The following is a 16,190-nucleotide window of genomic DNA, read 5'->3' on the forward strand; positions in this document are numbered from 1 at the left end:
CCGAAGCCGCTGTGCCCCGTGGGCCGCACCAAGGCCTACCACCAATACCCATTGTGGAGACAGAGCAAAAGATTGCCGCCGCAGGGAGGACATTTTCAGAAACTCTGGAGGCCTTCTCAATGACAGTTCTGCTGTCAATGACAGTTCTGCTGTGTATGTGTGTCTGTGTGTGAGAGACGGAGAGTGTGTGTGTCTGTCTGTCTGTCTGTCTGTCTGTGTGTGAGTGTTTGTTCAAGCTGTGCACGACGCGTTTTGAATCTGCATAACTCCGCCTACTTTGACCACACCCTCCAGCCAGCCCCATTGTGACAGCACATGAATGTTCCGTGCTAAGATTCTATCGACTGCGGGCAGCGCACCTGGTTGGTGAAAAGCATTAGAATGCTCACACACGCAGGTGTAGATGGACAAGACAAGCCTATTCAACATCAGCACAGGCACCATTTTTACTTATTTTTTTCTTTTAAAAATGCATATAATACAAGGCATTGAAAAGCCGGTGGTCCACAAGAGGGAGACAATGTTTCAAAAAAGAATTCCTGCGGTCAGAAAATGCAGTATGTATGGCAGAACTACTCATTGGATACTTCAATTTAAATAGCAAGTGCTGACAGACAGCAGGGGCCTAGTTTGGTAGCCGACACAGTATATTTGCAACACTGTAAGAAAGGCCTAAATCTTAACACACCTGTTGCAGCAACCAGTAAAGACAAATTGATTGATTGATTGATTGATTGATTGATTGCATATTGAATGCAATGCAATGTTTGACAGACATAGGTGAAAGCAAGGCCAGGCAAGGCGCAGAAAATGTTGCAATTGGCCAGGAGAAATCAAACAAAATGCTACACTTGGCCTGAGAAAAGTGCTTCCTTGACCCTGAAATCAATTCACATAAAGGGTTAAAAGACAACTCGCGCTGATTTCAATTCAATCTGTTTTTAGAAACTGGATCAGAGAAGGAGTGCACTGGTCCCGGAGATACTGCAATAACGGGTCAATGCGTGGAGTGGACAGAGCAAGCTCTTCTTCCATCTCCCTGTTCCAAAAATCCATTTAATATATGGTCCCCAAATAGGGGACGTATCAGATATTAAACTGATAAGAACAGATACTACACTTGATCTTAGCCAAAAGGCCGAGAAGCGATACCGAAGCCGCTGCGCCCCGTGGGCCGCACCAAGGCCTACCACCAATACCCATTGTGGAGACAGAGCAAAAGATTGCCGCCGCAGGGAGGACATTTTCAGAAACTCTGGAGGGAGGCCTTCTCAATGACAGTTCTGCTGTCAATGACAGTTCTGCTGTGTATGTGTGTCTGTGTGTGAGAGACGGAGAGTGTGTGTGTCTGTCTGTCTGTCTGTCTGTCTGTGTGTGAGTGTTTGTTCAAGCTGTGCACGACGCGTTTTGAATCTGCATAACTCCGCCTACTTTGACCACACCCTCCAGCCAGCCCCATTGTGACAGCACATGAATGTTCCGTGCTAAGATTCTATCGACTGCGGGCAGCGCACCTGGTTGGTGAAAAGCATTAGAATGCTCACACACGCACAGGTGTAGATGGACAAGACAAGCCTATTCAACATCAGCACAGGCACCATTTTTACTTACTTTTTTTCTTTTAAAAATGCATATAATACAAGGCATTGAAAAGCCGGTGGTCCACAAGAGGGAGACAATGTTTCAAAAAAGAATTCCTGCGGTCAGAAATGCAGTATGTATGGCAGAACTACTCATTGGATACTTCAATTTAAATAGCAAGTGCTGACAGACAGCAGGGGCCTAGTTTGGTAGCCGACACAGTATATTTGCAACACTGTAAGAAAGGCCTAAATCTTAACACACCTGTTGCAGCAACCAGTAAAGACAAATTGATTGATTGATTGATTGATTGATTGATTGATTGCATATTGAATGCAATGCAATGTTTGACAGACATAGGTGAAAGCAAGGCCAGGCAAGGCGCAGAAAATGTTGCAATTGGCCAGGAGAAATCAAACAAAATGCTACACTTGGCCTGAGAAAAGTGCTTCCTTGACCCTGAAATCAATTCACATAAAGGGTTAAAAGACAACTCGCGCTGATTTCAATTCAATCTGTTTTTAGAAACTGGATCAGAGAAGGAGTGCACTGGTCCCGGAGATACTGCAATAACGGGTCAATGCGTGGAGTGGACAGAGCAAGCTCTTCTTCCATCTCCCTGTTCCAAAAATCCATTTAATATATGGTCCCCAAATAGGGGACGTATCAGATATTAAACTGATAAGAACAGATACTACACTTGATCTTAGCCAAAAGGCCGAGAAGCGATACCGAAGCCGCTGTGCCCCGTGGGCCGCACCAAGGCCTACCACCAATACCCATTGTGGAGACAGAGCAAAAGATTGCCGCCGCAGGGAGGACATTTTCAGAAACTCTGGAGGGAGGCCTTCTCAATGACAGTGTCTGCTGTCAATGACAGTTCTGCTGTGTATGTGTGTCTGTGTGTGAGAGACGGAGAGTGTGTGTGTCTGTCTGTCTGTCTGTCTGTCTGTGTGTGAGTGTTTGTTCAAGCTGTGCACGACGCGTTTTGAATCTGCATAACTCCGCCTACTTTGACCACACCCTCCAGCCAGCCCCATTGTGACAGCACATGAATGTTCCGTGCTAAGATTCTATCGACTGCGGGCAGCGCACCTGGTTGGTGAAAAGCATTAGAATGCTCACACACGCACAGGTGTAGATGGACAAGACAAGCCTATTCAACATCAGCACAGGCACCATTTTTACTTATTTTTTTCTTTTAAAAATGCATATAATACAAGGCATTGAAAAGCCGGTGGTCCACAAGAGGGAGACAATGTTTCAAAAAAGAATTCCTGCGGTCAGAAATGCAGTATGTATGGCAGAACTACTCATTGGATACTTCAATTTAAATAGCAAGTGCTGACAGACAGCAGGGGCCTAGTTTGGTAGCCGACACAGTATATTTGCAACACTGTAAGAAAGGCCTAAATCTTAACACACCTGTTGCAGCAACCAGTAAAGACAAATTGATTGATTGATTGATTGATTGATTGATTGATTGCATATTGAATGCAATGCAATGTTTGACAGACATAGGTGAAAGCAAGGCCAGGCAAGGCGCAGAAAATGTTGCAATTGGCCAGGAGAAATCAAACAAAATGCTACACTTGGCCTGAGAAAAGTGCTCCTTTGACCCTGAAATCAATTCACATAAAGGGTTAAAAGACAACTCGCGCTGATTTCAATTCAATCTGTTTTTAGAAACTGGATCAGAGAAGGAGTGCACTGGTCCCGGAGATACTGCAATAACGGGTCAATGCGTGGAGTGGACAGAGCAAGCTCTTCTTCCATCTCCCTGTTCCAAAAATCCATTTAATATATGGTCCCCAAATAGGGGACGTATCAGATATTAAACTGATAAGAACAGATACTACACTTGATCTTAGCCAAAAGGCCGAGAAGCGATACCGAAGCCGCTGTGCCCCGTGGGCCGCACCAAGGCCTACCACCAATACCCATTGTGGAGACAGAGCAAAAGATTGCCGCCGCAGGGAGGACATTTTCAGAAACTCTGGAGGGAGGCCTTCTCAATGACAGTTCTGCTGTCAATGACAGTTCTGCTGTGTATGTGTGTCTGTGTGTGAGAGACGGAGAGTGTGTGTGTCTGTCTGTCTGTCTGTCTGTCTGTGTGTGAGTGTTTGTTCAAGCTGTGCACGACGCGTTTTGAATCTGCATAACTCCGCCTACTTTGACCACACCCTCCAGCCAGCCCCATTGTGACAGCACATGAATGTTCCGTGCTAAGATTCTATCGACTGCGGGCAGCGCACCTGGTTGGTGAAAAGCATTAGAATGCTCACACACGCACAGGTGTAGATGGACAAGACAAGCCTATTCAAGATCAGCACAGGCACCATTTTTACTTACTTTTTTTCTTTTAAAAATGCATATAATACAACGCATTGAAAAACCGGTGGTCCACAAGAGGGAGACAATGTTTCAAAAAAGAATTCCTGCGGTCAGAAATGCAGTATGTATGGCAGAACTACTCATTGAATGCTTCAATTTAAATAGCAAGTGCTGACAGACAGCAGGGGCCTAGTTTGGTAGCCGACACAGTATATTTGCAACACTGTAAGAAAGGCCTAAATCTTAACACACCTGTTGCAGCAACCAGTAAAGACAAATTGATTGATTGATTGATTGATTGATTGATTGATTGCATATTGAATGCAATGCAATGTTTGACAGACATAGGTGAAAGCAAGGCCAGGCAAGGCGCAGAAAATGTTGCAATTGGCCAGGAGAAATCAAACAAAATGCTACACTTGGCCTGAGAAAAGTGCTTCTTTGACCCTGAAATCAATTCCCATAAAGGGTTAAAAGACAACTCGCGCTGATTTCAATTCAATCTGTTTTTAGAAACTGGATCAGAGAAGGAGTGCACTGGTCCCGGAGATACTGCAATAACGGGTCAATGCGTGGAGTGGACAGAGCAAGCTCTTCTTCCATCTCCCTGTTCCAAAAATCCATTTAATATATGGTCCCCAAATAGGGGACGTATCAGATATTAAACTGATAAGAACAGATACTACACTTGATCTTAGCCAAAAGGCCGAGAAGCGATACCGAAGCCGCTGCGCCCCGTGGGCCGCACCAAGGCCTACCACCAATACCCATTGTGGAGACAGAGCAAAAGATTGCCGCAGGGAGGACATTTTCAGAAACTCTGGAGGGAGGCCTTCTCAATGACAGTTCTGCTGTCAATGACAGTTCTGCTGTGTATGTGTGTCTGTGTGTGAGAGACGGAGAGTGTGTGTGTCTGTCTGTCTGTCTGTCTGTGTGTGAGTGTTTGTTCAAGCTGTGCACGACGCGTTTTGAATCTGCATAACTCCGCCTACTTTGACCACACCCTCCAGCCAGCCCCATTGTGACAGCACATGAATGTTCCGTGCTAAGATTCTATCTACTGCAGGCAGCGCACCTGGTTGGTGAAAAGCATTAGAATGCTCACACACACACAGGTGTAGATGGACAAGACAAGCCTATTCAAGATCAGCACAGGCACCATTTTTACTTACTTTTTTTCTTTTAAAAATGCATATAATACAACGCATTGAAAAACCGGTGGTCCACAAGAGGGAGACAATGTTTCAAAAAAGAATTCCTGCGGTCAGAAATGCAGTATGTATGGCAGAACTACTCATTGAATGCTTCAATTTAAATAGCAAGTGCTGACAGACAGCAGGGGCCTAGTTTGGTAGCCGACACAGTATATTTGCAACACTGTAAGAAAGGCCTAAATCTTAACACACCTGTTGCAGCAACCAGTAAAGACAAATTGATTGATTGATTGATTGATTGATTGATTGATTGCATATTGAATGCAATGCAATGTTTGACAGACATAGGTGAAAGCAAGGCCAGGCAAGGCGCAGAAAATGTTGCAATTGGCCAGGAGAAATCAAACAAAATGCTACACTTGGCCTGAGAAAAGTGCTTCTTTGACCCTGAAATCAATTCCCATAAAGGGTTAAAAGACAACTCGCGCTGATTTCAATTCAATCTGTTTTTAGAAACTGGATCAGAGAAGGAGTGCACTGGTCCCGGAGATACTGCAATAACGGGTCAATGCGTGGAGTGGACAGAGCAAGCTCTTCTTCCATCTCCCTGTTCCAAAAATCCATTTAATATATGGTCCCCAAATAGGGGACGTATCAGATATTAAACTGATAAGAACAGATACTACACTTGATCTTAGCCAAAAGGCCGAGAAGCGATACCGAAGCCGCTGCGCCCCGTGGGCCGCACCAAGGCCTACCACCAATACCCATTGTGGAGACAGAGCAAAAGATTGCCGCAGGGAGGACATTTTCAGAAACTCTGGAGGGAGGCCTTCTCAATGACAGTTCTGCTGTCAATGACAGTTCTGCTGTGTATGTGTGTCTGTGTGTGAGAGACGGAGAGTGTGTGTGTCTGTCTGTCTGTCTGTCTGTGTGTGAGTGTTTGTTCAAGCTGTGCACGACGCGTTTTGAATCTGCATAACTCCGCCTACTTTGACCACACCCTCCAGCCAGCCCCATTGTGACAGCACATGAATGTTCCGTGCTAAGATTCTATCTACTGCAGGCAGCGCACCTGGTTGGTGAAAAGCATTAGAATGCTCACACACACACAGGTGTAGATGGACAAGACAAGCCTATTCAAGATCAGCACAGGCACCATTTTTACTTACTTTTTTTCTTTTAAAAATGCATATAATACAACGCATTGAAAAACCGGTGGTCCACAAGAGGGAGACAATGTTTCAAAAAAGAATTCCTGCGGTCAGAAATGCAGTATGTATGGCAGAACTACTCATTGAATGCTTCAATTTAAATAGCAAGTGCTGACAGACAGCAGGGGCCTAGTTTGGTAGCCGACACAGTATATTTGCAACACTGTAAGAAAGGCCTAAATCTTAACACACCTGTTGCAGCAACCAGTAAAGACAAATTGATTGATTGATTGATTGATTGATTGATTGATTGCATATTGAATGCAATGCAATGTTTGACAGACATAGGTGAAAGCAAGGCCAGGCAAGGCGCAGAAAATGTTGCAATTGGCCAGGAGAAATCAAACAAAATGCTACACTTGGCCTGAGAAAAGTGCTTCTTTGACCCTGAAATCAATTCCCATAAAGGGTTAAAAGACAACTCGCGCTGATTTCAATTCAATCTGTTTTTAGAAACTGGATCAGAGAAGGAGTGCACTGGTCCCGGAGATACTGCAATAACGGGTCAATGCGTGGAGTGGACAGAGCAAGCTCTTCTTCCATCTCCCTGTTCCAAAAATCCATTTAATATATGGTCCCCAAATAGGGGACGTATCAGATATTAAACTGATAAGAACAGATACTACACTTGATCTTAGCCAAAAGGCCGAGAAGCGATACCGAAGCCGCTGCGCCCCGTGGGCCGCACCAAGGCCTACCACCAATACCCATTGTGGAGACAGAGCAAAAGATTGCCGCAGGGAGGACATTTTCAGAAACTCTGGAGGGAGGCCTTCTCAATGACAGTTCTGCTGTCAATGACAGTTCTGCTGTGTATGTGTGTCTGTGTGTGAGAGACGGAGAGTGTGTGTGTCTGTCTGTCTGTCTGTCTGTGTGTGAGTGTTTGTTCAAGCTGTGCACGACGCGTTTTGAATCTGCATAACTCCGCCTACTTTGACCACACCCTCCAGCCAGCCCCATTGTGACAGCACATGAATGTTCCGTGCTAAGATTCTATCTACTGCAGGCAGCGCACCTGGTTGGTGAAAAGCATTAGAATGCTCACACACACACAGGTGTAGATGGACAAGACAAGCCTATTCAAGATCAGCACAGGCACCATTTTTACTTACTTTTTTTCTTTTAAAAATGCATATAATACAACGCATTGAAAAACCGGTGGTCCACAAGAGGGAGACAATGTTTCAAAAAAGAATTCCTGCGGTCAGAAATGCAGTATGTATGGCAGAACTACTCATTGAATGCTTCAATTTAAATAGCAAGTGCTGACAGACAGCAGGGGCCTAGTTTGGTAGCCGACACAGTATATTTGCAACACTGTAAGAAAGGCCTAAATCTTAACACACCTGTTGCAGCAACCAGTAAAGACAAATTGATTGATTGATTGATTGATTGATTGATTGATTGCATATTGAATGCAATGCAATGTTTGACAGACATAGGTGAAAGCAAGGCCAGGCAAGGCGCAGAAAATGTTGCAATTGGCCAGGAGAAATCAAACAAAATGCTACACTTGGCCTGAGAAAAGTGCTTCTTTGACCCTGAAATCAATTCCCATAAAGGGTTAAAAGACAACTCGCGCTGATTTCAATTCAATCTGTTTTTAGAAACTGGATCAGAGAAGGAGTGCACTGGTCCCGGAGATACTGCAATAACGGGTCAATGCGTGGAGTGGACAGAGCAAGCTCTTCTTCCATCTCCCTGTTCCAAAAATCCATTTAATATATGGTCCCCAAATAGGGGACGTATCAGATATTAAACTGATAAGAACAGATACTACACTTGATCTTAGCCAAAAGGCCGAGAAGCGATACCGAAGCCGCTGCGCCCCGTGGGCCGCACCAAGGCCTACCACCAATACCCATTGTGGAGACAGAGCAAAAGATTGCCGCAGGGAGGACATTTTCAGAAACTCTGGAGGGAGGCCTTCTCAATGACAGTTCTGCTGTCAATGACAGTTCTGCTGTGTATGTGTGTCTGTGTGTGAGAGACGGAGAGTGTGTGTGTCTGTCTGTCTGTCTGTCTGTGTGTGAGTGTTTGTTCAAGCTGTGCACGACGCGTTTTGAATCTGCATAACTCCGCCTACTTTGACCACACCCTCCAGCCAGCCCCATTGTGACAGCACATGAATGTTCCGTGCTAAGATTCTATCTACTGCAGGCAGCGCACCTGGTTGGTGAAAAGCATTAGAATGCTCACACACACACAGGTGTAGATGGACAAGACAAGCCTATTCAAGATCAGCACAGGCACCATTTTTACTTACTTTTTTTCTTTTAAAAATGCATATAATACAACGCATTGAAAAACCGGTGGTCCACAAGAGGGAGACAATGTTTCAAAAAAGAATTCCTGCGGTCAGAAATGCAGTATGTATGGCAGAACTACTCATTGAATGCTTCAATTTAAATAGCAAGTGCTGACAGACAGCAGGGGCCTAGTTTGGTAGCCGACACAGTATATTTGCAACACTGTAAGAAAGGCCTAAATCTTAACACACCTGTTGCAGCAACCAGTAAAGACAAATTGATTGATTGATTGATTGATTGATTGATTGATTGCATATTGAATGCAATGCAATGTTTGACAGACATAGGTGAAAGCAAGGCCAGGCAAGGCGCAGAAAATGTTGCAATTGGCCAGGAGAAATCAAACAAAATGCTACACTTGGCCTGAGAAAAGTGCTTCTTTGACCCTGAAATCAATTCCCATAAAGGGTTAAAAGACAACTCGCGCTGATTTCAATTCAATCTGTTTTTAGAAACTGGATCAGAGAAGGAGTGCACTGGTCCCGGAGATACTGCAATAACGGGTCAATGCGTGGAGTGGACAGAGCAAGCTCTTCTTCCATCTCCCTGTTCCAAAAATCCATTTAATATATGGTCCCCAAATAGGGGACGTATCAGATATTAAACTGATAAGAACAGATACTACACTTGATCTTAGCCAAAAGGCCGAGAAGCGATACCGAAGCCGCTGCGCCCCGTGGGCCGCACCAAGGCCTACCACCAATACCCATTGTGGAGACAGAGCAAAAGATTGCCGCAGGGAGGACATTTTCAGAAACTCTGGAGGGAGGCCTTCTCAATGACAGTTCTGCTGTCAATGACAGTTCTGCTGTGTATGTGTGTCTGTGTGTGAGAGACGGAGAGTGTGTGTGTCTGTCTGTCTGTCTGTCTGTGTGTGAGTGTTTGTTCAAGCTGTGCACGACGCGTTTTGAATCTGCATAACTCCGCCTACTTTGACCACACCCTCCAGCCAGCCCCATTGTGACAGCACATGAATGTTCCGTGCTAAGATTCTATCTACTGCAGGCAGCGCACCTGGTTGGTGAAAAGCATTAGAATGCTCACACACACACAGGTGTAGATGGACAAGACAAGCCTATTCAAGATCAGCACAGGCACCATTTTTACTTACTTTTTTTCTTTTAAAAATGCATATAATACAACGCATTGAAAAACCGGTGGTCCACAAGAGGGAGACAATGTTTCAAAAAAGAATTCCTGCGGTCAGAAATGCAGTATGTATGGCAGAACTACTCATTGAATGCTTCAATTTAAATAGCAAGTGCTGACAGACAGCAGGGGCCTAGTTTGGTAGCCGACACAGTATATTTGCAACACTGTAAGAAAGGCCTAAATCTTAACACACCTGTTGCAGCAACCAGTAAAGACAAATTGATTGATTGATTGATTGATTGATTGATTGCATATTGAATGCAATGCAATGTTTGACAGACATAGGTGAAAGCAAGGCCAGGCAAGGCGCAGAAAATGTTGCAATTGGCCAGGAGAAATCAAACAAAATGCTACACTTGGCCTGAGAAAAGTGCTTCTTTGACCCTGAAATCAATTCCCATAAAGGGTTAAAAGACAACTCGCGCTGATTTCAATTCAATCTGTTTTTAGAAACTGGATCAGAGAAGGAGTGCACTGGTCCCGGAGATACTGCAATAACGGGTCAATGCGTGGAGTGGACAGAGCAAGCTCTTCTTCCATCTCCCTGTTCCAAAAATCCATTTAATATATGGTCCCCAAATAGGGGACGTATCAGATATTAAACTGATAAGAACAGATACTACACTTGATCTTAGCCAAAAGGCCGAGAAGCGATACCGAAGCCGCTGCGCCCCGTGGGCCGCACCAAGGCCTACCACCAATACCCATTGTGGAGACAGAGCAAAAGATTGCCGCAGGGAGGACATTTTCAGAAACTCTGGAGGGAGGCCTTCTCAATGACAGTTCTGCTGTCAATGACAGTTCTGCTGTGTATGTGTGTCTGTGTGTGAGAGACGGAGAGTGTGTGTGTCTGTCTGTCTGTCTGTCTGTGTGTGAGTGTTTGTTCAAGCTGTGCACGACGCGTTTTGAATCTGCATAACTCCGCCTACTTTGACCACACCCTCCAGCCAGCCCCATTGTGACAGCACATGAATGTTCCGTGCTAAGATTCTATCTACTGCAGGCAGCGCACCTGGTTGGTGAAAAGCATTAGAATGCTCACACACACACAGGTGTAGATGGACAAGACAAGCCTATTCAAGATCAGCACAGGCACCATTTTTACTTACTTTTTTTCTTTTAAAAATGCATATAATACAACGCATTGAAAAACCGGTGGTCCACAAGAGGGAGACAATGTTTCAAAAAAGAATTCCTGCGGTCAGAAATGCAGTATGTATGGCAGAACTACTCATTGAATGCTTCAATTTAAATAGCAAGTGCTGACAGACAGCAGGGGCCTAGTTTGGTAGCCGACACAGTATATTTGCAACACTGTAAGAAAGGCCTAAATCTTAACACACCTGTTGCAGCAACCAGTAAAGACAAATTGATTGATTGATTGATTGATTGATTGATTGATTGCATATTGAATGCAATGCAATGTTTGACAGACATAGGTGAAAGCAAGGCCAGGCAAGGCGCAGAAAATGTTGCAATTGGCCAGGAGAAATCAAACAAAATGCTACACTTGGCCTGAGAAAAGTGCTTCTTTGACCCTGAAATCAATTCCCATAAAGGGTTAAAAGACAACTCGCGCTGATTTCAATTCAATCTGTTTTTAGAAACTGGATCAGAGAAGGAGTGCACTGGTCCCGGAGATACTGCAATAACGGGTCAATGCGTGGAGTGGACAGAGCAAGCTCTTCTTCCATCTCCCTGTTCCAAAAATCCATTTAATATATGGTCCCCAAATAGGGGACGTATCAGATATTAAACTGATAAGAACAGATACTACACTTGATCTTAGCCAAAAGGCCGAGAAGCGATACCGAAGCCGCTGCGCCCCGTGGGCCGCACCAAGGCCTACCACCAATACCCATTGTGGAGACAGAGCAAAAGATTGCCGCAGGGAGGACATTTTCAGAAACTCTGGAGGGAGGCCTTCTCAATGACAGTTCTGCTGTCAATGACAGTTCTGCTGTGTATGTGTGTCTGTGTGTGAGAGACGGAGAGTGTGTGTGTCTGTCTGTCTGTCTGTCTGTGTGTGAGTGTTTGTTCAAGCTGTGCACGACGCGTTTTGAATCTGCATAACTCCGCCTACTTTGACCACACCCTCCAGCCAGCCCCATTGTGACAGCACATGAATGTTCCGTGCTAAGATTCTATCTACTGCAGGCAGCGCACCTGGTTGGTGAAAAGCATTAGAATGCTCACACACACACAGGTGTAGATGGACAAGACAAGCCTATTCAAGATCAGCACAGGCACCATTTTTACTTACTTTTTTTCTTTTAAAAATGCATATAATACAACGCATTGAAAAACCGGTGGTCCACAAGAGGGAGACAATGTTTCAAAAAAGAATTCCTGCGGTCAGAAATGCAGTATGTATGGCAGAACTACTCATTGAATGCTTCAATTTAAATAGCAAGTGCTGACAGACAGCAGGGGCCTAGTTTGGTAGCCGACACAGTATATTTGCAACACTGTAAGAAAGGCCTAAATCTTAACACACCTGTTGCAGCAACCAGTAAAGACAAATTGATTGATTGATTGATTGATTGATTGATTGATTGCATATTGAATGCAATGCAATGTTTGACAGACATAGGTGAAAGCAAGGCCAGGCAAGGCGCAGAAAATGTTGCAATTGGCCAGGAGAAATCAAACAAAATGCTACACTTGGCCTGAGAAAAGTGCTTCTTTGACCCTGAAATCAATTCCCATAAAGGGTTAAAAGACAACTCGCGCTGATTTCAATTCAATCTGTTTTTAGAAACTGGATCAGAGAAGGAGTGCACTGGTCCCGGAGATACTGCAATAACGGGTCAATGCGTGGAGTGGACAGAGCAAGCTCTTCTTCCATCTCCCTGTTCCAAAAATCCATTTAATATATGGTCCCCAAATAGGGGACGTATCAGATATTAAACTGATAAGAACAGATACTACACTTGATCTTAGCCAAAAGGCCGAGAAGCGATACCGAAGCCGCTGCGCCCCGTGGGCCGCACCAAGGCCTACCACCAATACCCATTGTGGAGACAGAGCAAAAGATTGCCGCAGGGAGGACATTTTCAGAAACTCTGGAGGGAGGCCTTCTCAATGACAGTTCTGCTGTCAATGACAGTTCTGCTGTGTATGTGTGTCTGTGTGTGAGAGACGGAGAGTGTGTGTGTCTGTCTGTCTGTCTGTCTGTGTGTGAGTGTTTGTTCAAGCTGTGCACGACGCGTTTTGAATCTGCATAACTCCGCCTACTTTGACCACACCCTCCAGCCAGCCCCATTGTGACAGCACATGAATGTTCCGTGCTAAGATTCTATCTACTGCAGGCAGCGCACCTGGTTGGTGAAAAGCATTAGAATGCTCACACACACACAGGTGTAGATGGACAAGACAAGCCTATTCAAGATCAGCACAGGCACCATTTTTACTTACTTTTTTTCTTTTAAAAATGCATATAATACAACGCATTGAAAAACCGGTGGTCCACAAGAGGGAGACAATGTTTCAAAAAAGAATTCCTGCGGTCAGAAATGCAGTATGTATGGCAGAACTACTCATTGAATGCTTCAATTTAAATAGCAAGTGCTGACAGACAGCAGGGGCCTAGTTTGGTAGCCGACACAGTATATTTGCAACACTGTAAGAAAGGCCTAAATCTTAACACACCTGTTGCAGCAACCAGTAAAGACAAATTGATTGATTGATTGATTGATTGATTGATTGATTGCATATTGAATGCAATGCAATGTTTGACAGACATAGGTGAAAGCAAGGCCAGGCAAGGCGCAGAAAATGTTGCAATTGGCCAGGAGAAATCAAACAAAATGCTACACTTGGCCTGAGAAAAGTGCTTCTTTGACCCTGAAATCAATTCCCATAAAGGGTTAAAAGACAACTCGCGCTGATTTCAATTCAATCTGTTTTTAGAAACTGGATCAGAGAAGGAGTGCACTGGTCCCGGAGATACTGCAATAACGGGTCAATGCGTGGAGTGGACAGAGCAAGCTCTTCTTCCATCTCCCTGTTCCAAAAATCCATTTAATATATGGTCCCCAAATAGGGGACGTATCAGATATTAAACTGATAAGAACAGATACTACACTTGATCTTAGCCAAAAGGCCGAGAAGCGATACCGAAGCCGCTGCGCCCCGTGGGCCGCACCAAGGCCTACCACCAATACCCATTGTGGAGACAGAGCAAAAGATTGCCGCAGGGAGGACATTTTCAGAAACTCTGGAGGGAGGCCTTCTCAATGACAGTTCTGCTGTCAATGACAGTTCTGCTGTGTATGTGTGTCTGTGTGTGAGAGACGGAGAGTGTGTGTGTCTGTCTGTCTGTCTGTCTGTGTGTGAGTGTTTGTTCAAGCTGTGCACGACGCGTTTTGAATCTGCATAACTCCGCCTACTTTGACCACACCCTCCAGCCAGCCCCATTGTGACAGCACATGAATGTTCCGTGCTAAGATTCTATCTACTGCAGGCAGCGCACCTGGTTGGTGAAAAGCATTAGAATGCTCACACACACACAGGTGTAGATGGACAAGACAAGCCTATTCAAGATCAGCACAGGCACCATTTTTACTTACTTTTTTTCTTTTAAAAATGCATATAATACAACGCATTGAAAAACCGGTGGTCCACAAGAGGGAGACAATGTTTCAAAAAAGAATTCCTGCGGTCAGAAATGCAGTATGTATGGCAGAACTACTCATTGAATGCTTCAATTTAAATAGCAAGTGCTGACAGACAGCAGGGGCCTAGTTTGGTAGCCGACACAGTATATTTGCAACACTGTAAGAAAGGCCTAAATCTTAACACACCTGTTGCAGCAACCAGTAAAGACAAATTGATTGATTGATTGATTGATTGATTGATTGATTGCATATTGAATGCAATGCAATGTTTGACAGACATAGGTGAAAGCAAGGCCAGGCAAGGCGCAGAAAATGTTGCAATTGGCCAGGAGAAATCAAACAAAATGCTACACTTGGCCTGAGAAAAGTGCTTCTTTGACCCTGAAATCAATTCCCATAAAGGGTTAAAAGACAACTCGCGCTGATTTCAATTCAATCTGTTTTTAGAAACTGGATCAGAGAAGGAGTGCACTGGTCCCGGAGATACTGCAATAACGGGTCAATGCGTGGAGTGGACAGAGCAAGCTCTTCTTCCATCTCCCTGTTCCAAAAATCCATTTAATATATGGTCCCCAAATAGGGGACGTATCAGATATTAAACTGATAAGAACAGATACTACACTTGATCTTAGCCAAAAGGCCGAGAAGCGATACCGAAGCCGCTGCGCCCCGTGGGCCGCACCAAGGCCTACCACCAATACCCATTGTGGAGACAGAGCAAAAGATTGCCGCAGGGAGGACATTTTCAGAAACTCTGGAGGGAGGCCTTCTCAATGACAGTTCTGCTGTCAATGACAGTTCTGCTGTGTATGTGTGTCTGTGTGTGAGAGACGGAGAGTGTGTGTGTCTGTCTGTCTGTCTGTCTGTGTGTGAGTGTTTGTTCAAGCTGTGCACGACGCGTTTTGAATCTGCATAACTCCGCCTACTTTGACCACACCCTCCAGCCAGCCCCATTGTGACAGCACATGAATGTTCCGTGCTAAGATTCTATCTACTGCAGGCAGCGCACCTGGTTGGTGAAAAGCATTAGAATGCTCACACACACACAGGTGTAGATGGACAAGACAAGCCTATTCAAGATCAGCACAGGCACCATTTTTACTTACTTTTTTTCTTTTAAAAATGCATATAATACAACGCATTGAAAAACCGGTGGTCCACAAGAGGGAGACAATGTTTCAAAAAAGAATTCCTGCGGTCAGAAATGCAGTATGTATGGCAGAACTACTCATTGAATGCTTCAATTTAAATAGCAAGTGCTGACAGACAGCAGGGGCCTAGTTTGGTAGCCGACACAGTATATTTGCAACACTGTAAGAAAGGCCTAAATCTTAACACACCTGTTGCAGCAACCAGTAAAGACAAATTGATTGATTGATTGATTGATTGATTGATTGCATATTGAATGCAATGCAATGTTTGACAGACATAGGTGAAAGCAAGGCCAGGCAAGGCGCAGAAAATGTTGCAATTGGCCAGGAGAAATCAAACAAAATGCTACACTTGGCCTGAGAAAAGTGCTTCTTTGACCCTGAAATCAATTCCCATAAAGGGTTAAAAGACAACTCGCGCTGATTTCAATTCAATCTGTTTTTAGAAACTGGATCAGAGAAGGAGTGCACTGGTCCCGGAGATACTGCAATAACGGGTCAATGCGTGGAGTGGACAGAGCAAGCTCTTCTTCCATCTCCCTGTTCCAAAAATCCATTTAATATATGGTCCCCAAATAGGGGACGTATCAGATATTAAACTGATAAGAACAGATTTTTTTTATTGTGAAGCATCTTTCCAAGGCTCTGAAAAATGTGACCGAAGTCACACAAAAAC

General features: G+C 44.5%; 14 non-coding genes across 14 annotated transcripts; all 14 read right to left on the bottom strand.

The window, feature by feature from the left end:
- Positions 1 to 959: 959 nt before the first annotated feature.
- On the bottom strand, positions 960 to 1,150 carry LOC143790603 (U2 spliceosomal RNA). Its single transcript, XR_013219733.1, has one exon. It is a non-coding gene; the product is annotated as a U2 spliceosomal RNA (small nuclear RNA).
- A 970-nt stretch (positions 1,151 to 2,120) lies between these two features.
- Positions 2,121 to 2,311, bottom strand: LOC143790604 (U2 spliceosomal RNA). Its single transcript, XR_013219734.1, has one exon. It is a non-coding gene; the product is annotated as a U2 spliceosomal RNA (small nuclear RNA).
- A 970-nt stretch (positions 2,312 to 3,281) lies between these two features.
- Positions 3,282 to 3,472, bottom strand: LOC143790605 (U2 spliceosomal RNA). The gene has a single exon (XR_013219735.1). It is a non-coding gene; the product is annotated as a U2 spliceosomal RNA (small nuclear RNA).
- Positions 3,473 to 4,442: 970 nt separating this feature from the next.
- LOC143790606 (U2 spliceosomal RNA) lies at positions 4,443 to 4,633 on the bottom strand. Its single transcript, XR_013219736.1, has one exon. It is a non-coding gene; the product is annotated as a U2 spliceosomal RNA (small nuclear RNA).
- Positions 4,634 to 5,596: 963 nt separating this feature from the next.
- Positions 5,597 to 5,787, bottom strand: LOC143790608 (U2 spliceosomal RNA). Its single transcript, XR_013219738.1, has one exon. It is a non-coding gene; the product is annotated as a U2 spliceosomal RNA (small nuclear RNA).
- Positions 5,788 to 6,750: 963 nt separating this feature from the next.
- Positions 6,751 to 6,941, bottom strand: LOC143790609 (U2 spliceosomal RNA). The gene has a single exon (XR_013219739.1). It is a non-coding gene; the product is annotated as a U2 spliceosomal RNA (small nuclear RNA).
- A 963-nt stretch (positions 6,942 to 7,904) lies between these two features.
- LOC143790610 (U2 spliceosomal RNA) lies at positions 7,905 to 8,095 on the bottom strand. Its single transcript, XR_013219740.1, has one exon. It is a non-coding gene; the product is annotated as a U2 spliceosomal RNA (small nuclear RNA).
- A 963-nt stretch (positions 8,096 to 9,058) lies between these two features.
- LOC143790611 (U2 spliceosomal RNA) lies at positions 9,059 to 9,249 on the bottom strand. Its single transcript, XR_013219741.1, has one exon. It is a non-coding gene; the product is annotated as a U2 spliceosomal RNA (small nuclear RNA).
- Positions 9,250 to 10,208: 959 nt separating this feature from the next.
- On the bottom strand, positions 10,209 to 10,399 carry LOC143790612 (U2 spliceosomal RNA). Its single transcript, XR_013219742.1, has one exon. It is a non-coding gene; the product is annotated as a U2 spliceosomal RNA (small nuclear RNA).
- A 963-nt stretch (positions 10,400 to 11,362) lies between these two features.
- LOC143790613 (U2 spliceosomal RNA) lies at positions 11,363 to 11,553 on the bottom strand. Its single transcript, XR_013219743.1, has one exon. It is a non-coding gene; the product is annotated as a U2 spliceosomal RNA (small nuclear RNA).
- A 963-nt stretch (positions 11,554 to 12,516) lies between these two features.
- LOC143790614 (U2 spliceosomal RNA) lies at positions 12,517 to 12,707 on the bottom strand. Its single transcript, XR_013219744.1, has one exon. It is a non-coding gene; the product is annotated as a U2 spliceosomal RNA (small nuclear RNA).
- A 963-nt stretch (positions 12,708 to 13,670) lies between these two features.
- LOC143790615 (U2 spliceosomal RNA) lies at positions 13,671 to 13,861 on the bottom strand. The gene has a single exon (XR_013219745.1). It is a non-coding gene; the product is annotated as a U2 spliceosomal RNA (small nuclear RNA).
- Positions 13,862 to 14,824: 963 nt separating this feature from the next.
- On the bottom strand, positions 14,825 to 15,015 carry LOC143790616 (U2 spliceosomal RNA). Its single transcript, XR_013219746.1, has one exon. It is a non-coding gene; the product is annotated as a U2 spliceosomal RNA (small nuclear RNA).
- A 959-nt stretch (positions 15,016 to 15,974) lies between these two features.
- Positions 15,975 to 16,161, bottom strand: LOC143790622 (U2 spliceosomal RNA). The gene has a single exon (XR_013219751.1). It is a non-coding gene; the product is annotated as a U2 spliceosomal RNA (small nuclear RNA).
- Positions 16,162 to 16,190: the final 29 nt, after the last annotated feature.

The sequence above is a fragment of the Ranitomeya variabilis genome, unplaced genomic scaffold, assembly GCF_051348905.1.
Source record: "Ranitomeya variabilis isolate aRanVar5 unplaced genomic scaffold, aRanVar5.hap1 Scaffold_406, whole genome shotgun sequence".
Lineage (NCBI taxonomy): Eukaryota > Metazoa > Chordata > Amphibia > Anura > Dendrobatidae > Ranitomeya > Ranitomeya variabilis.